This window comes from Takifugu flavidus, chromosome 4 (genome assembly GCF_003711565.1).
Source record: "Takifugu flavidus isolate HTHZ2018 chromosome 4, ASM371156v2, whole genome shotgun sequence".
Classification (NCBI taxonomy): Eukaryota; Metazoa; Chordata; class Actinopteri; order Tetraodontiformes; family Tetraodontidae; genus Takifugu; species Takifugu flavidus.
Window position 1 is genome coordinate 15,129,506 of NC_079523.1, and position 21,013 is coordinate 15,150,518.

A 21,013-nucleotide genomic window follows, 5' to 3' on the forward strand; every position below is an offset into this window, starting at 1 on the left:
AATCTTTATTTATATAGCGTCTTATACAATCAAAATTGTTTCAAGGCGCTTTCCAGAATCCCAGGGCCTGACCCCAGACAACCAACAGTGGCAAGGAAAAACTCCCCTTTAACAGGAAGAAACCTTGAGCAGGACCAGGCTCATGTAGGGGGACCCTCCTGCTGATGGCCGGCTGGGTAAAGAGAGAGGAGAAGGGGGAGGACAGGTAGAGGATAGGATAGGTAGGAGAGGAGAGGGGTAGAGGAGAGGAGAGGAGAGGAGAAGTAGAGTGAAGGGGAGGTAGAGGAGAGGAGACGGAGGAGGAGAGGAGGAGGAGAGGAGAGGAGAGGAGAGGAGGGAGAGGAGAGGAGAGGAGAGGCACAGAGCACACACACAAAAAATATGATATACAATCACTTCAACGGGGCCGGAGGTCATTATGCAGCTCCGAGGGCGGCGATACCTGTAAATAAATAGAGGGGGGGGGGAGAAGCAGAAGAACTACACAAGAATCAGCATAACTAGTCTGCTTGATGAGGAGAGGAAAGGAGAGGAAAGGAGAGGAGAGGAGAGGAAACCATGACCCAGTGGAGTGACAGAGGCCTGTCAGGTGATCATGTTTCCGGACCCCGGCAGCCTTGGCCTATAACAGCATAACTAAGATGTGACCTAACGATTAGACGACCCCCTAAGTATGATAATTTGTCTGTCTATGATAGTAACTGGAACTACTGAATTAGTAACAATAAGCTTTTTCAAAGAGGTAGGTTTTGAGTCTGATCTTAAAAGTAGCGATGGAGTCAGCCTCCCGTACCTGGACAGGGAGCTGGTTCCATAGCAGGGGGGCCTGGTAGCTAAATGCTCGGCCCCCCATTCTACTCCTAGAAACTCTGGGAACCACAAGTAGACCAGCATTCTGAGAGTGGAGCGGTCTATTGGGCTGATAAGGTATCACTAGCTCCTCCAGGTAGGATGGAGCTAGGCCTCTGAGGACCTTGTAGGTCAAAAGAAGGGTTTTAAAAATTATTCTAAATTTAACGGGCAGCCAATGAAGCAACGCCAGTACAGGAGTAATGTGATCTCTTTTGTCAATAGATGACTCCTGCTTTCAAGATTCCTGTGATGGTGTCTGAGATGCCAGATATAGCTTCAGATTTAATGGGATACTGAGGAAGGTTAACTGGAACAGTCATGTCAATTTTTAAGTGAACTGGTTTGATTTTTAGGAGACCAACATCTGCCTGATGACTCGCCCACATGGAGCGAGGAGGAGATTCAAGAGCTTTTTCTGCTTCTACATCGTTGGTGTCTTCAGCACCATGGTGTCTTTGAAGCTGCTGTTGGTTAAGAATCAGTTTTAATTCAGTATGAACTTTATAAAATGCGAAGTCTGGGTGCTGTGCAGAAGTGTAGATATTGACTGTGTCTGATTCAACCCAGTCACCACTATTCCTGGTGATGTAACCATCCAATCTTTGCCTTCCAAGTTGTCATTAAACCATACTTGATCGGTGAGGTCCCCTTAGGTCATAGAACAGTGTCATGTGGATGGGGTCTGGAGGTGGAGACAGCACATGTCCGGTTTTGAGGTGCGGAAACCAGTTAGCAAAGGTTTGGATAAGGGGGCTGTATTCTTGGTCAAACAGTATTCCCCAATAGATATCAACTGTGAGTAGATCTCTGGGGGGCCATCTCTGGCGTTTCATCAAAAGGTGTCAGTTTGTCCATTGGAGAAGGTGATTCTCGTGCCCTCTGGGTCCAGCAGGATCTGTGCATGGATGGCTTTAAGCAAGTCTCTTCCCATTAGGTTGAGGGAGCATTGAGAGCTGAGGACATAGGTGTGACACACGCATTGATCTCCTACAAAAGTATGTAATGGTTCAGTCTGATTCAGGTAGAGGATCTGGCGGGCAAAACCTTGAACTGGCACGGCATGGGAGGAGAGAGGAAGGCCCGTTCCCTCCAACAAGAAAGAGTGGGTGGCTCCTGTGTCCACTAGAAAAAGATAGTCTCAGTTCTCTACTTGGATTGTTAGAAAGGGCTCGGCCGTTGCACCCCTCTGGTGCCAGCTGGGCTTCCCTAGGCGGGATACATTCCGTGGCCACCAAATGGCGGCGGTGTCTCGTACGCCTGCTGCTGCTGATACTGTTGCTGTGGCTGTTGTGAGTGGGCTCTGCAGTCACGTGCCGAGTCTTCCGCAGTTGTGGCAGGTGTCAGAACGATGTGTGCCTCCCCCCCTTCCCCTGGGCATGGCACATCCACGCCCACGGGGCAGATGTCTGTAAGGAAGGGCTTCTCGAACTGCAGCTAAAACGGCAGCCTGCAGTTCCGGATTAGCCAGTTTAGGTTGCGTGTTTGAGTGCTTTTTCATTTGCTGTTTCTGTGCTGTGATGAGCTCTAAAGCCTGACTGAAACATCTCAAACAGGCTGTTCCTCTGCAGGTACTCCAGTAACTGAGTCACCACCACCTTCTCAAGAACTTTAGAGATAAAAGGAAGGTTGGATATTGGCCTATAATTTGCTAATACATCAGGATCTAGTGATGTTTTTTTAAGCAACAGATTAATCACTGCCACCTTGTAGGATGAAGAGAATTATTTTATCTTGTTAGCATCTTTTATCTTATTAGCATGTGTTATACTATATGTTTTGTTTTATGTTACAGTTAGTTTAGAAGTTAGGAATACTATATACTCTTTAGTAGGAATACACATAAGCAAGTCAGTTGACCCTTCCTTGACCTGAATACTGGTCAGACAGTTGGAGCCAGCCAGACAGGAAATGGTAGACCCCCATCGTAAAACATGACAACGTAGTTTACTGGTGTTGATAAGTTCCTTGGCAGGAATATGACTTCGGACCTGGCCATCTGGAGAAGATAATGGACAAGAAGGACCACACCAACACCAAAGGAGGCTGGAAGAAGAAGATAGGGTCATCCAAGAAGAAGGACTGGATTGGACTGAATTAGCATCAATAATTTACATATATCTTTCTATAAAAGACTGGGTCAAGGGATAGTTAGGTCGTCAGACTTCATGCCCTGACAATTGACTTGTTGTTGCTAGGGTTATGAACTGGCGCAGAGCTCTGTAATATTTGTATCTTGAATTGATTCTGTTTGCTAAATACATCTGTTTGCTAAATACATCTGTTTGCTAAATACATTTTGAAATTGACATTTGTTTACTTGAAGTCTTCATTTAAAGAACACGTGGATTGGCAGTGACACACGAGAGGTACTGCAATCCAACAAGGACCAGGGTACATAACCTGTCACTAAAGAACCATTGATCTGGTCCAGGATAGAACTGCCTATCACTGGTAAAACATCCTTCAACAGGTGTGTTGGGATGGGATGGTATTGGATTTCTGAATTAGCGATGACGCCTCAGAAAAATATATAGGGGTGAAGGAGTTTAAGGGCTCATTGGAGAACCTTTATGTTCCCACAGTCAGCACATCTGGTGATGGTCCAGTTGTTGGGATGGTCTGGTTAGCTTTCTCTCTGATAGCTAGAACTTTATCAGTGAAGAAGCTCATGAAGTCTTCACCACTAAGGGAAGAAGGGATACGTGGATCTAAAACACTGTGACTCTTAGTTAATTTGGCCACAGTGCTGAAAAGAAACCTGGGTTTGCTCTTATTTTCCTCAATTAAAGAAGAAAAATAAGCTGTTCTAGCCTTGCGGAGGGCCTTTTTGTAAACTAATAGACAGTCTCTCCAGGCTACATGATAGCTGTCTATTTTACAAGAATGCCACTTCCTTTCCAGTCTTCGTAATTTCTGCTTGAGGGTCCTGATACGTGAATTATACCAGGGGGCACACCTCCTCTGATTTACTATTTTCTTTTTCAGGGGGGCAACAGAATCAAGCGTGATTCTCAGTGAGGTTGCTGCACCTTCAGCAATAGAGTCAACCTCAGCAGGGCTAAGATTCTAATGATTTATCCCTGGGGAAACACACGGTGGTCCTGGGATTAGCACAGGGATCGCTTCCTTAAACTTAGCTACAGCATTATCTGAAAGACATCTGCTATAGTAAGACTTTGTTCTGAGGATAGAAGAATCCTTAATCATAAATGTAAAAGTGATCAAAGAATGGTCTGACAGGACTGGGTTCTGAGGGAACACTGACACATGTTCTACCTCAACACCATAAGTCAGAACTAGATCTAGGGTGTGGTTAAAGCTATGAGTTGGTTGGTTTATCTGCTGGAGGAAACCAACTGACTCAAGTAATGAAATGAAGCTATTTCTAAAGCTGTCATTTATAATGTCTATATGGATATTAAAGTCTCCAATGATAATGACTTTGTCCGTTCTGAGGACCAAGTCAGATAAGAAATCAGAGAACTCAGACAGGAACTCTGAATGTGGACCAGCAGGGGGCCGATACACAACTTCAAACAGAAGTGGCTTTTCTGCCTTCCAGTTTAGATGAGTGATGCCAAGAGTCAGGCTTTCAAATGAACTGAAGCCATGTTTTGGTCTGGGATTAATTAATAACTTGGAGTGATAGATTGCTGCCACTCCCCCTCCTCGACCAGTAACACGAGGAATATGATAATTAAGATGGGCAGGAGGAGTAGATTCATTTAAGCTAACATACTCCTCCTCCTGAAACCAGGGCTGTGTCCGAAACCACCCCCTATACCCTACATAGTGCACTTAATCGTGTGGACGCCATTTTGAAATAGTGTCCGAATTCTTAGTGAGCATCGCGAGTGCACTCAATGTATCCCACAATGCACTGCAAAAAGTAGTGTACAACCGATGCACCCGAACTCGGTAATATATCCCATCAGCCTTTATGGTATCACGTGGTAATCTGTCGATGGCGGGTAAACGAGCAGTAATGACGTACAAATGTATGTAATATTATGTTATTATTATTATATGCTATTTGTTTCACATATCTTACTAGAGCGTAAAATTCTTTCACTTTAGTGGAACATTGCTGCCTCCATTTTAAATATGTTTTTTGCCTTTATTTATTTATACGCGACTATAAGCATCTTATTAGATTACGTCACCGGAAATGTCACCGGACACTAATTATTTGAGATAATAAGGAAGTGTTATGTTATTGTTATTGACATTAATATTTTAATCTACTATTATTATATAAAGATTATAATAGGGTAAAATATTGCATTTTCAAAGAAACGATCGCTGAATGTGTTTGGGTATGTTTCGGATGGGTTAAAATAATTAAATGGACCTGGCCACTTTTCCCGGGGAACGATTCGTTATTATTATGCGACAACATTACATCATTTTACGTGCGAGGCCACCTGGTTATCGGGGCACCACCGTGACAGCCAGCGACGAAGGGACGACATGCGGCTAAACATCTCATTGCTGGCCAGATTGGGGAGGGGACCAGAGAATGCTACGGAGTCCGACATCGTTTTTGCGTAGTTACACACCGACTCCAAGTTAATTTTGGTGACCTCCGACTGACGAAGCCGGGTGTCGTTGGCTCCGATGTGAATAATAACTTTACCAAATTTACGATTACGTCTCGCCAGCAGCCATAAATTTGCTTCTATGTCGCCCGCTCTGGCCCCCGGAATGCACTTGACTATGGTCGCTGGAGTCGGCTTCACGTAGCGCAAAACAGAGTCGCCAATTACCAGGGTCGGTTTCTCAGTGTGTCGCCGAGTGGGGAAAAGCGGTTAGCCACGGGAAGCGAGTGGTGTGTGCACCGTGGGCCTTTGTTTTGGGCTCCGCTTCCTACGAACCGTCACCCAGCCGCCCTGGCTAGCCGGCTGCTGGGGGACCGCTAGCTGTAGCTACGCTGGGCGGCTCCGCAGCAGCTAGCTTCTCCTGGCTACTTGACGCAACTCCAGCTAACTCCAGCCTCACAAAGGATAAAAACAGCAAAGAGAACAAGAGAATCAAGAAAAGGACACACACACACACATGCATACAACACACTTACACACACACCCACACACATAAACAAGCTGAGGCAAGCTGAGACATGGCTGGGCACCGAGACCTGAGGCGAAGGAGACGCCACTTTTGGAGGCCCACCAGGCCGAGGGAGGTCACGGTCCGTGACCACAGGTCGTACCGCCACAAAGACCACCCCGACCCGGACAGACCGGAGGCTCCACACCAAAGCACAGAGCCCCCTAACCACCCAGGCCAGAGTCGACAATGGGACAGCACCCCCAGCGGTAGACCGGAAACATCTCCCAGCCTGGCAGGCCCCCATGAGGGAACACCATGAGGAAACACTGGAGCTAAAAACTGAAGGACTGAAACAGTAAATGGGATAAAAGGTATAAAAGCTAAAAACTGAGGAACTAAGAAGTAGTAAAACAGTACTAAGACTAAAACAGACTAAAACAGTAAATGCGATAAAAGGTGTAAAGACTAAAAACTGAGAATAAGAACTGAGGGAGTAAAACAGTACTAAGACTAAAACAGACTAAAACAGTAAATGGGTTAAAAGGTGTAAAGACTAAAAACTGAGAAACTAAGAACTGAGGGAGTAAAACAGTAAAAGTATCAAGTAAAATAAGGATAAGACATAAAAAGTATGAGGACATAAAAGAAATTAAAAATAATCAGAAAATCAGTTAAAGGCCTGATTAAAAAGGTGTGTCTTGAGCCTCTTTTTAAAAATCTCAACAGTCTCTGCGGCCCTGAGGTTCTCCGGCAGGCTGTTCCACAGTAGGGGACCATAATAACTGAAGGCCGCTTCCCCGTGCGTTTTAGAGCTTACATGTGGAATGGTTAAAAGGCCGGTGCCCGAGGACCTCAGAGTCCGCGAGGGTTGATAGAATAAAAGCATGTCTGATAAATAAGTCGGGCCAAGACCATTAAGACATTTAAAAACTAATAAAAGAACCTTAAAATCGATCCTGAAACGCACGGGTAGCCAATGCAGCGATTCTAAAACCGGTGTGATGTGCTCCCGCCCTCTGGTCCTCGTCAGCACCCGTGCAGCTGAGTTTTGTAATAATTGTAGGTTAGTGACGCTCTTTTTTGGAAGACCAGAGAGCAGGGCATTACAATAATCTAAACGACAAGAGATAAAAGCGTGCATCAGCACCTCCGTGCTGGCCTGAGAGAGAAACGGGCGGACTCTGGCTATATTCTTCAGGTGGTAAAAACCTACCTTTGTTATGTTTTTGATGTGTGGGATAAAACTAAGCTCAGAGTCAAAGATCACACCCAGATTTTTTACAAATTGAGATGGCTTAAAATCCTTTAACTTTGGTACAAGTTTCTCTCTCTGACCTTCAGGACCAATGACTAAGACTTCTGTTTTGTCCTGGTTGAGCTGTAGGAAGTTTTCTGCCATCCATGACTGGATATCTAAAATACAGTTAAAAAGGGCATCAACTGGCCCTGTGTCATCAGGAGCCACGGCGATGTACAGTTGCGTATCGTCAGCATAGCTGTGGAAGCTGATGCCGTGACTCCTGATGACGTCCCCAAGAGGAAGCATGTAAAGATTAAAAAGGGTTGGACCTAAAATTGACCCTTGGGGAACCCCACATTTTGTCTCGTGGATTCTCGAGGAGCATGTATCCATACTTACAAAGAAGCTTCGATCAGTAAGGTAGGAGGTGAACCAGTTAAGAACAGTACCAGAGAGGCCGACCAGGTTCTTGTGACATGTGTAATGACAATAAAGTTGAATCTAATCTAATCTAAGAAAGTGGAATCTTCTCACATTTTCTAATCCATGTGGGTTTCCTATATGCTGCAGGTCTTCCCACTCATCTTTCCAACGGTAGTAATCCCTCATGTCACCGGAAAATATGGGTAGGCCGGCCCGCTCGAGACTAATTAGTGGCCTGATATCATAAGGTCTTGGGTTCATGCCTGAATCACCTTGCGGCGTGTTGAACATCCTATACAGCGTGTTCACAGCATCTGGAAATACGCCATCGTTGAAATTTGGGGGCAGGCTAGGCAAGCTGGGCTGGGCACCTCCTCCTGGAGTTTGAGGGTGGGACGGCTTGGTCTTGGGTCGAGCCCCAGCAGATGCTGCCTCTTCACTAGGCTTACTTCGTTGCCCATCTGGTTCCTCTTCATCAGCACCAGATGGGAACCAGCCTTGACCACTGTCTTGCCATGCCCACTCATCCCATAGTTTCTCACATTGTTTCCTTAGCTTTCTGATGCAGTCCTTTATTTCGGTTAACTTGGGTCTAGGTATCAGCATCATCCAATCATTTATTTCTTTTTCAAGTTCGAAAATATCTCGTTCCAGGCTTTTATTCATCAGGTCACGTTGCTTTTTGGTCTTCTGCTTATAGTCAGTTTTCTCGGCCTCATCTATAGCTGACTTAGCTTCACGGGCGAGGATGGTGATTGACCCTTCAGCAAACCTGGTCCAGAAGCTCATTAGAACAATTTGTTCAGTTTCAACAAACTTGCGGTCGCAACCTGCTGTTTTTTCATCGACGAGCATAGCCATTTCCTCAGTATAAGCATCACCAGCTTCTCTCAGGGCTGTGATGTATTCAAATCCTGCATCTCCGACTTTTGAGTGCTCCGATTTTAAATGTCTCCAGTTAGCTTCAGCATTAGCTTACCAATGGGCAATGTGCTCCTGTATAGCTCCAAAGCAAATTTAACAGCTTGAGATGAACCGTTAATCCGGAAGTCACCAAGCCCTTTTCACACTAAAATGCTCAACTTCAAAACAAATGAAAGAAGACCTTTATAATAATGATAAATAACACACAAATACAGAGGACTTAACACAAAATTCAGAGGACTTAACAATAAGCTTATGCTATATGGTAAGTTTCACAGTAGATTTCACAGTAAATTTCCACAGGGGGGAGAAGCAGAGAAACTACACAAGAAATAACATCACCACTGATCGACTGATCGACCCAGTGGGGGGGTGACAGAGGCCTGTCAGGTGATCATGTTTCCGGACCCCGGCAGCTATGGCCTATAGCAGCACAGCTAAGATGTTAACCTAATGATTAGACGACCCCCTAAGTATGATAATTTGTCTGTCTATGATAGTAACTGAAACTACAGAATTAGTAACATTAAGCTTTTTCAAAGAGGAAGGTTTTAAGTCCAATCTTAAAAGTAGAGATGGAATCAGCCTCCCGTACCTGGACAGGGAGCTGGTTCCACAGCAGGGGGGCCTGGTAGCTAAAGGCTCGGCCCCCCATTCTACCTTTAGAGACTCTGGGGACCACAAGTAAACCGGCATTCTGAGAACAGAGCGGTCTATTGGGATGATAAGGTGACACTAGCTCCTCCAGGTAGGATGGAGCTAGGTCTCTGAGGACCTTGTAGGTCAGAAGAAGGATTTTAAAAATTATTCTAAATTTAATGGGAAGCCAATGACGAGACGCAGTACAGGATTTATGTGATCTCATTTGTCAATACCTGTCAGAACTCTAGCTGCAGCATTTTGGATCACCTGGAGGCTTCTTAAAGAGTTGTTTGGACACCCTGATAATAAAGAATTACAATAGTCCAGCCTGGAAGTAACAAATGCATGGATTAACTTTTCAGCATCATGCCGCGTCAGTAGTTTCCTGATCTTTGCGATGTTTCTCAGGTGAAAAAAGGCACTTCTAGAAACTATTTTAATGTGTGACTTAATGGACAGATTTTGATCAAAAGTTACTCCAAGATTCCTCACAGAGAGACTAGAGGCTAAGGAGATAACATCTAGAGTGATAATGTGATCTAATCTATCCCTGAGAGGTTCAGGAACAAACACCATGACCTCAAACTGGTGTCTATCTGATAAATATGATCTAAACCAGTCGAGTGCTGTCCCTTTAATCCCAATAATGTTCCAGCCTCTATAACAGGATGCTGTGATCAACTATATCAAAAGGAGCACTGAGGTCCAGCAGAACCAGCATAGAAACCAGTCCATGATCTGAAGCTATAAGAAGATCATTAGTAATGTAACCTGAATTTATGTCCGTTCTTCTCCGTCGGGCTCGTGGGTACAAAGAAAGACAGGTTACAATGGCGAATGACTTCTTTTATTTCTTATCCAGCGAGGCAACTTACAAGGCGACTACACGAGTTTCTCTTAATCATTTCCCCCGTGTTCCCTCCCCAAAATCACGTCCGGAGGGAACACTCCCCCAGGAACCAAAAACCATTCATAACCGAAGTCATACATGTCATTACCTATTTCTAACAAAAGCATATTAAATAAACTTAACAATAGCTGGCCATAGTTCCCAGCATACAAATAATAGTTTACAGTCGTCCCCTGCTGAAAATAGAAATGACCACATTTCCTAACATTAAACCAATAAGCAATGATCCACTGACTCCTTGGCTCACCTACAGTGTCACCAACAACATGGATCAACATAGTGGACAGTAACAAGTGCGACTTAACATGAGATGTCCAAAACAGGTTTGGGAAAAGGAATAACAAGAACAAAGCGGGAACAAGGGGAAAGAAATACATCACTTATCGTACCCATACCTAACCGGTGGTCGTACTTGACGGCCACTACGTGTGGTCATTGGAGGCGGCAACTGCCTAGGTGAGGCAGTTGAATCAGCGTCCCCCAAAGGTTGGAACTCCACATCCACAGCTGGCATTTCAAGAGGACAAGGACGTGCTACTGATATAGGCAATGGGTCAGAACAAAATTGAACCTGAGAACCCGTATCAGTACTAGGCACTGGCCTCTGTGCCTGTGGAGCAGTGTTTAAAGGAATTGTGGGCCGATAGGGGAGAGCCCCCGATAATGCTGTGAGAGTGGACTGATTAGGAACAGGTACTGGGCCACCCCTATCTGCCTCTGAGGGTCCTGTGTTGCGAGGTGACTGACAACCTTCCCTTATAGGCCTTCAGCCTATTGTGATGCACCACCCATTTCCTGGAATCTGATTTCTTTGGATCGGTAATTTTGTAAGTTACACCAACACTGTCCCCCTTATCAAATCGTTTCAATATGACAAATGGCCCCTTCCATCTAGCTGCCAACTTGTTCATCCGCTGTGCTGGGTCATCCAATAACACATAATCCCCCACCTCATAAGGATGGAACACCACCTGTTTATCATACTGTTGCTTCTGGTGGAGTTTTGCAGTAGCAGACCTCTGAGCGGCTTCCCTGAGGGCAAGAGAAAGACTGGAGGTGACATCTTTGACATAAGCTGCAGGGGTACCTGGTGTTGCAGATGTGGCTGTAGGACCCCAGTTTAATGCAAGGTGTAATGGTAGATGTGGTTCCCTCCCATGCGCCAAGAAAAATGGAGAAAATCCTGTGCTACAATGGACACTGCTGTTGTATGCTAGTTCCACCTGTGGTAAGTACTGCACCCACTCTCCCCCAGTGTCAGACAAATATTTAGCCAGTTGGTCCTTGAGGGTCCTATTAAAGCGTTCTACCATGCCATCACACTGGGCATGGTATGGGGAGGTACGGGTTTTCTCAATCTTTAGTAAAGCACAAAGCTCCTTTATTAAATCCGATTCAAATTGTCTGCCCTGGTCGGTGTGTATGGATTCAGGAATACCATGATGCCTAATGTAATCCTCAAAAATGCACTGTGCTACAGTAGTGGCACGCTGGTCTTTCATTGGATACACATTGACATAACGAGTGAAATAATCCATAAGGACCAACACATATCGGTACCCTCCTGTTGTCACTGGGAGTTCACTTATATCTGCGGCAACTTTCTGAAATGGCCGGTCTGCTTGCATGGGCTGCAAAGGTGCTTTCTCATGTGGAGTGGGGGAGCTTCGCCGCTGACACGGCAGACACTCACTACAGTACTTATACTGTATATGTCGCGTGACATATATGGCCAGTAACAAATTTCCCTTGCCTTGCGTAGGGTACGCTAAGCACCCAAATGTCCACTAAAACTGTCACCATGAAGAGCTTTCAGAGCCGTAGGTACCAGTTGGTCAGGTAGGACAACCTGGTGGGTTACAGCAGCATATGGATTTGGTTTGAAGGCACGACATAGGATACCACTTTGAATACTCAGTCTTGGAAACTCATGCCAAAGCTTTCGTACAACCGGATTTGTTCCTTTCAACACTCCCCTGGGGGGTCTGTTCTTACCCATCTCTGCCCAAGATAAGACAGTCTGCAGTGACTTATCCGCCTGCTGCTGTCCCCGTATCTCAGCTAAATCAATCGACAATGCGGGAGAAAGATTTGGGGTATTCAGTACCTCCTCCCCTGTCCTGCCAGCCGAGGTTGCTACGTCCCTAGGGCTGGTGGGGGTCAAGACACACTGTACCGCTTTAGTTACCACCTCCGTGCTAGGGCGTCTGGACATAGCATCCGCATTTGCGTGTTGTCTACCCTCACGATGAAGGATGGTGTAGTCAAACACATCTAGTTCAAGAATCCAGCGTGCCCGCCTACCAGTAGGATCATTATCGACCTGAGCTTTTGTAAGACTAAGGAGGGGCTTATGATCCATGATTATTTTAAATGGGGACCCTGACAGGAAGTGTTTAAAATGTCTCACCGACCAGATGATGGCCCAGAGTTCTCAGTCGTAAGTGGCCCATTTCTGCTGTGCTGCCGTGAGCGTATGACTCGCGTACTGTGAGGGTGATGTTTGGTCACCCGCGCTGTTCGTTTACTAGACTCAGATCAACCACACAGACAACAGGAGGCCTTGCAAGGGAGAGCCGACGAGCAGTTCAAGCTTCCTCTCTCAACTCCGTCAGTCTGCTGCTCGCTCTCCTCTTTTATTTGGTTCACACAACATTTGTATCAAAACAACTTCATGATTCCTTCTCCTCCTATCTCTACGACTTCCTCGTGTCCTTGAACATGATACCTCCCAGTGCTGGGAACATAACAGCTACAATACTTGGTTCAAACACTCATACATTCCTTTTGATTAAACATTCTAAATCTACTTACTATACTTACTATAGCAGTGAAACGATAATAGTAATAACAACAATAATTCTTCTCACATTTCCCTCCTGTTTATCGTTAAATGCGTCTAGATTCTCATTGTCAGTATTACATCATTTCATTTCATGAAATTTAAATGCATTACGTCATTTTCCTAGAAACACATTTCTTACACTCAGAGTTCAACATGTGTACAGCTTAAGACATCTTAAACATTTCATTTACATCTTGCTTCACATTTGTCCATTCTTCTTCTGATTCCTCTTCATCGTTGTCCAGTAGAGATCGTTCTTCCACCTGCAGCAAAGTACTAGTAACAGCTGATCCCACGAGCCGGCCAATGCAACCCCGAACAAGAGGTACTACACAGCAAGCTAGTATGGCTAATACTAGCAGCACTATCCCTATCATCATTCCTATCTTTGAACAACAGTTCCCTCCACCTTGACAACATTCCTGTAAGCCAGTCTGGTGGGGGACTACCATCGTCAATCATAGCTCTCTGTAGTTTAGTTAAATTTCTCAATGCGCTATCTATCAGGTGACCGTCCGCATCATTCTCTGGGATGAACGTACAACAGTAATCTCCTACCATTGCACAAACTCCTCCCTGGGGGGCCGTTATGAGATCTAAGGCCATCCTATTCTGCATGGTCATCAGTCTTAGCGCTGTCATTTCTTCCTTGACTCCTGTGAGAGCAACTTTTGTCAAATTAGCAAATACTTTCAACCTATAATCAACTGTTTCCAATCTCAATATGTTCTTTCCTATTCCTAGCCACGGAAAGAGTGTCATGATCACTTTATTTCCGGTTGGCCAATGCTTAAACTCTCGTGGTACATCTGTGCCCCACACTGAGTCATGTGGTTTGAACTCGTCATTCAAATCTCTCCTGGAACGCAACTGTGGTGCAGAGCTAGCATTAGCAGCATAAATTATGACTGTGTGATCCTTGAGATGTACTGGAGCACACACTCCTGACCAGTTTGCTGGTAGGTCTGCATACGCATTGTGTCCACATAACCACCATCCCTTATCCACTAATTGCGTGCCTTTGTCTCCTGGCGCGAAAGCGGGATAGTTACATGTACAGTTATAACCTTCTGGACACCTCTGTGTTGCTTCATCTAAGGTATATGCACCACATAAGTGCCGGGGATCATCAATACACTCCTGTTCACACTGTTCGGAACTTTTGTTTTGCTGTAGACACGTTTTCCGATAAGGCCGACCAGTTGGAGTGTTAAACCTCACATCACGATTGACTCCCAGTGCGCATGACGTATAAACAACTTTACAGACATCCTTGTGTAACGACCCCAAATCTCTACCACCACTCGGTGCATAACAGTATGTGTGATTTATTGCACCTAGCACAGGGAATCTGAATCTATTGGCTTTCCCTGCCATTGTCCGTAGTGGCTCTTGGGTGCAGTTGCTGCGAGTGAACCACGTTCCGTCCAACAACTTGAGTGTGAAGTTCGTGTCACGGCTTAGCCCTATGTGGACAAAGCACTGTCCTACACTCCCTGTCATCGGTTCAGCAGTTACTCGCGGTGTATGCACAGAAACTGGTAGCATAGAACAAACATAACAACGAGAATGATTCTGTGTCCGAGCTGTGAAATTAGCATAGCGCCACCATGTATTCAAACTGTAAGTGTGTGAGGACTCTGGATCTTGTTCTAACCATGAATGTTCTAAGTGGCTAACTACGGTGCGTTTAGCGCGCGCGTAGCTCTCATCCTGTCTCAGAGCATCTTTCTGTCCCTGATTACCTCCCTCCTGTCGGAAATTCCAAAGACCAAAACTCACGAGTCCTGCCGTCACAGCACTCACCACAATTGGGAAGAACAACTTCATTTCCTTTTAGATCCTCTTCACAGGTTCCGACGGGGTTCAGCCGTTGCTGGACCTATACAGGCCGTCAGCCGTTTACGGAGAGTCCGCCACTGCTCCCTCGCCTTCACCTGGAAGAATTTTCTGTTTTTTACAATGGGAAAGGTGTATCCACGACAGTTTCCAATCCACTCGAACTGCAGTCTTTGTGGTCAGCTGTACTTGATAAGGACCTTCCCATCTAGGCGTGTTCCACCTCTTTCGCACAAACTTCTTCACCCACACGTAGTCGCCCGGTTGAATGGGTTCCTGGGGGGTGGAATCTGTGGAAGACACAGGACTAGGCAGAACATTTACTGTATTCACACATCGGTTAAGTAACACTTTTTTCAGATAATCTGCTATTGTTTCTTCAACATGTTTTAGCTCATTTGTTGTTGCAAAGTATGGTAGGCAATAAGGCCGCCCATATAATGCTTCAAAGGGTGTGATGCCTGTTTTCTTGTGTGGTGTTATGTGCATCCATAATTTCACCAGGTCGAGACAAAACATCCAGTTCTTTCCTGTCTCGTCCATACATTTCTTCAGTCTGTTCTTAATAGTACCGTTGACTCTTTCAACCAACCCTGCACTCTGGGGGTGGTATGCGCAGTGATTCTTCAAATCAATGTCCAAAGTTACTCCTACAGTTTTCACTATCTCATTTACAAAATGGCTTCCATTGTCGCTCCAGATGACCTTCGGAATGCCAAACCTGGGAATGATCTCTCTACATAGGACTTTTGCTACTGTCAGTGCATCTGCTTTTGCTGTGGGGAAAATTTCTACCCACCTAGTAAATCCATCTAACACTACTAGACAATATTGTTTACCTTCACATGGTGTTAGCTGAATAAAATCTAGAAAAACTGTGCGAAATGGATGATTTGGTAATGGTGTAGTGCCTGCAGGGGCCTTAAGGGCTCCCTGTGGGCTGTGTTTTACACAAATAGCACATTGTGAACAAAAATTTTTTTTTTTTTGAGTAGGTATGAAATCCTATAGTATAATAATGTTCATTAACCATCTGTACCATCCCTCCTGTTGAGACATGACATGGCCCATGGCTCACTAATGCTGCCCATTTATGCATATTCCGGGGAAGGATTGGTTTATTGCCTATGGTTAACAGTCCTTTGTCATCCAGTTTGGCTCCTCGCTTCTTCCACGTGGCCTTTTCTTTTTCTGGAGCACTTTGTTGCATTTCTTTTAGAATATCATTATCTGCAGGTTCTAAGGTAAATGATTCCTCATTATCAAGAAGTGTGTTGTTATTTGCTGCAGCCTTTGCGGCTCTGTCAGCAAAGGCATTGCCTTGTGAGACTGCGTCTGTGTTGTTAGTGTGTGCAGTGCATTTACATACAGCTATTTTGCGTGGCTGCTGTACTGCTGCCAATCATTTTTTTAACTGTTCTGCATGCATGACCGGTTTGCCGGTCGACGTTTTCATCCCTCTTAAATTCCATTGTTGAGCAAACACAAACAGCGTGGAAAAAGCATATTGACTATCTGTGTAAATGGTAACATCTTGTCCTTTGCTTAGTTCACAGGCACGTGTGAGTGCGACGAGTTCTGCAGCTTGAGCAGAATAGGAGGAAGGAAGTGATTTCGCCTCCACCACCTCAGTTGCTGTAACTACTGCATAGGCGGTTCTAGTGCGTCCACAGTCATCCTTTCTCGATGATCCATCCACAAAGAGTGTCTGTCCTGTAGTCAACGCGACATCACTGAGATCTGGTCGCGGCAGGACCTTGGTGGAGACCTCATCCAGGCAGTTGTGCTGGTGTCCCTCTTCTGCGGTGGGTAGCAGCGTTGCTGGGTTTAAGGTCGTGCAGCGTCGAATCGTCAGAGACAGCAACACTGCCATACAGGAAAGATGACGTGCTGGCGACAGGAATGCTATCTTACTTTGTAGCAGCAGTATTGACACTGCATGTGGAACTAGCAAAGTTAGCTCATGATATAGCACCACTCCTGCGGAGGCTTTTACTGCCTCAGATGCTGCCACCACTGCTTTAACGCATGGTGGGAGTGCACAAACTACGGGATCTAGCTTGTGGGAGTAGTAGGCCACTGGCTGTCTCTTATCTCCGTGTTTTTGCAACAAAACTGAAGTCATAAAATTACCTTTGCAATCTACGACCTGCTCAAAAGGCTTCTGATAGTCTGGCAGCTTTAACACTCCAGCACCTACAAGGGCCTGCTTTGTGTGTGTAAATGCTTCTTCAGCTTCAGGGGTCCAAGTTAACACATCAGTCATTGCTAAGGGATTATCATACATCAATGCTTGTAAAGGGGCAGTTATTTTCGCATAATCTAAGATCCATGATCTGCAAAAATTCACAAGTCCTAAGAATGACATCATCTGCTTCTTTGTTTTTGGTTTTGGGGCTTCAAGCACTGCTGTTTTCCTCGACTCGAGAATAGCTTTGCCATTATGTGTCAAAACATGGCCCAGATAAATCACTTTCTGCTTCACCAGCTGCAGTTTGCTTTTGCTTAATCTATGGCCTTGAGCGGCTAGCCAGTGTAGCAATGCTAGCGTGTCTGACCAACAATCTGCCTCTGTTTTTGAGGCCATGAGGATGTCATCCACGTAGACGAGGATTTGACTTCCACACGGAGGTTTAAACTTAGCTAATGATGACGTCATTACCTGAGAGAAGATTGTGGGACTCTCACAGTAGCCCTGAGGTAACCTTGTCCAGGTGTACCTCCGTCCTTGAAACGTAAACGCAAACCAAAACTGGCTGTCTGGATGTACTGGTACAGAGAAAAATGCATTGGATACATCTATCACCGTGTACCACTGATGTTCAGGGTTTAAGTCGTTCAGCAGAGTGTATGGATCTGCGACTAAGGGAGACCTAGGGACCACTGCAGCGTTTACAGCTTGCAGGTCCTGCACCATCCGCCAGCCGGTAGATGGTGGTGACTTCCTTACTGGAAATAGGGGTGTATTTACTGGAGACTCAGGACACTCTCTGATGACTCCTGCTTTAAGCAGTGAGTTAAATATCGGAACAATACCCTCCTGTGCATCAGTCTTAAGGGGATATTGTCTCTGAAATGGTCTATAATCTGATTTAGGGATTATTTTTACAGGTTCTGCTCCTTTTATAAGACCTACATCTGCAGGTCCTTCTGACCATAATTCAGGGGGAAGCTCTTTCAGCTTCTCCTCTTCCTCCTGCGTGAGGAAGATGTTTTCTTCTCATGAACTCTGGTCTGTGAGGTGCGTTGCTGGATGTGTCAGCAACCATGTTTTAAGGGGAATGCGCCACACCTGGAACTGATCATTAAAATCAACCTCACCCGTAGGCCTATAGGGCAGGCTGCTCCAGTGTTTTACGTCACATCCCAAGTCTTGCCATCTTTTCTTAAGCGGTTTAGCAATAGAAACATGTGGTACAGAACCTGACACTTTGAATAGTGCTGCTGCTTCGGTGGAAAGGCTTCCTGCCGAGCAGACAGCTGTCTGACCACACACATATAGATGCATAATTACAATCATTTGTGGATCTTTGAGTTTAGCAAACTTCTCTGCATAGCTTGATGTGCCGTGTGAGTCTGATTTACAGAGCTCACCAGTGCGCTCCACGTGCATGGTTACATGCAGGTCAGCTTGATTGTGGAGCTGGGCTTCAGGCTGTAAGTATGACAGAGCTTTACCATATATCATAGTGATTGGGTCAGAAAATGGAGGGGGCTGCTTTTCAGGAATGTCAAGTGACCAAAATTTACTGCACATCTCTCCTTCTCTTACCCACAGATTAATCATTCTATCTACAGACCACATCCCTTCGGCTGTGGTACGAATCATCAACTGAAGCTGAGAGATAAGATCTCTTCCTAACAGATTTACGGGACATGTGGTGGAGATCACGAAAGGGGCTTTAAGTGTGATTCCACTTACAGGGTCACAAACATCTACAGGAACTGACATTCTTTCTTTAGTTATGAGACCATTTGCTGATCTCACAAAAATCTGTGTAGAAGTTGGTGCCAGGGCTATTGGATCTCTAATTACTGATTTACCTGCACCCGTGTCTACTAAGAATGTTAAAGAATTGCCTAACACGGTCAGTTGTATTTCTGGTTTGCCTTCAGCAAACAGGAAGATGGTTTCTAAGTCTAAAACATCTTCTAAGTCATCTTTTTCAAATTGGTCAAATTTTGTGCCCTGATTTGTTTTAATTTTTGTGACATCTTTTTCCGGTTCTAGTCATTGTTGAGGTGGATTAGAACCTTGCTGCTGTCCTCTATTATATCTCTGGTCACGTTGTTTCTTTCTGCAATGACGTTCCCAGTGTCCATAATTTTTACAATAATGACACTGATCTTTTTCACGTGAATTGCCTCCTCCTCCCCTTCCGCCTCGGCCTCGCCCACGTCCGCGGCCTCGGCTTGGGAGAGGGTTGGCATTGAAAAACATGCCTGTTGATTGGTTCTTACTTTTTTGGCATTGTCTTTCAGCATGCATAGCATGTTGTTCATAGCGGTTTAGGTTACTAGTTCCGAAATCAACTAATTGTCTCTCTACCCATGATTTTTATCTCTGATTTTGATCCCCCATGTATAGCTTGCTTTAACTGCTGTTGGTAGGGACCTTCTGGTTCTTCCGCATACGGAATTCCACTTTTTTTTCCGGAACACATCTTTCATTCTCATGCTATAGTCTTCAAAACTTTCGTCAGTCTTTTGTCTTGTGGCCGTAATGGCGCTGTAGTCAGCTCGTCTGGTAAAAGTAGTTCGCATGCGCTCGTACAGTCTGTCAAGTCTGTCATTTAGTTCTTGGCTGCCAGGCTGCCATGGTTGTTGAGTGGCTGGATCCACTGGGACCCAATCTCCTCTAACAGTGCCCCATTTCTTGCCATTAACGCACATGAGGACTTGCTGTGTTTCAGTACCGTTAGTATAGTAACTTCTTTTAATTTTATAATATTGCCTGGCCTGTCTAAGTTACCATCCCAATCGAACTTAGTCATCCACAGCTGAACATATGAGCATGAACCTGGATATTTGTCTTCCATGTGTTTACATGATGCTGGGTTTTTGAATTCAGTACCTTTTGTGGAATGTTGGTTGCCCATGTTTGCACTTTATTTATCAGTTTTTATGTATTTGAATGGAGACGCCTGATCTCCCGACTGAACAACCCTCAATCCATACAGGATATCTAGTTCAGCCCCCCTGCCGTGGCCTTATAGTCAATCGTTCTCGATCAGGAGAGTATACACCAGGCTTCTACCCCCGAGGAGGCGGGTGTATCTTGCCTCTGCTTCTCTCCCGATGACCAGGCAGGCAATACCGCGGTATTTTCTGTGTAGCGCTTTTTGTGTCTTATACTCACTCCGTTGTCGCTATGGTTTCTTTCTGAGTTGTTTTAGTGCCTTCTTCCCGTCACTGGAGATGGTCGCCCTGGGAGGGACGAAGACCGGCCTTCCGTCAACTCGTGATGAAAGGTCTTTCACTTCGGACGTCTTTTGACTCCGGCTGCGCGCAGACTTCGGCGTTCGGTCATCCCACGGCGCTCCTCTCCAGGTCTTGGGATCCGGCTCGAAGGACCAATTTTTGTGAGGGTGATGTTTGGTCACCCGCGCTGTTCGTTTACTAGACTCAGATCAACCACACAGACAACAGGAGGCCTTGCAAGGGAGAGCCGACGAGCAGTTCAAGCTTCCTCTCTCAACTCCGTCAGTCTGCTGCTCGCTCTCCTCTTTTATTTGGTTCACACAACATTTGTATCAAAACAACTTCATGATTCCTTCTCCTCCTATCTCTACGACTTCCTCGTGTCCTTGAACATGATACCTCCCAGTGCTGGGAACATAACAGCTACAATACTTGGTTCAAACACTCATACATTCCTTTTGATTAAACATTCTAAATCTACTTACTATACTTACTATAGCATTGAAACGATAATAGTAATAACAACAATAATTCTTCTCACAGTACGCAATGACGTGCTCTTTACCATTTTTCACTTGAGCTAATACCGATCCAAGGCAGGACTGAGACGCATCTGTATAAAGCAAAAACGGCAGAGAAAAGTTGGGATGAGCTACGATTGGCGGATTTGTGAGTGCGTGTTTTAACGACCGGAAGGCCTCATCACAGTCAGATGTCCAGCTAAATAGGGCCCCCTTCTGAGTGAGAGCATTCAAGGGTGATGCTAGGATGGAAAAATTTCTCACGAAGCGGCGGTAATAAGAACACAGCCCGACAAAAGCTCTCACCTCCGTAGTGGTTCTGGGTGTTGGCCAGTCACGAACCTTTT

General features: G+C 45.3%; 1 long non-coding RNA gene across 1 annotated transcript; it reads left to right on the forward strand.

The window, feature by feature from the left end:
• The first annotated feature begins 1,077 nt into the window (after window positions 1-1,077).
• LOC130524769 (uncharacterized) lies at window positions 1,078-6,855 on the forward strand. The gene is made up of 2 exons (XR_008950240.1): window positions 1,078-1,303; window positions 4,610-6,855. It is a non-coding gene; the product is annotated as an uncharacterized LOC130524769 (long non-coding RNA).
• Window positions 6,856-21,013: the final 14,158 nt, after the last annotated feature.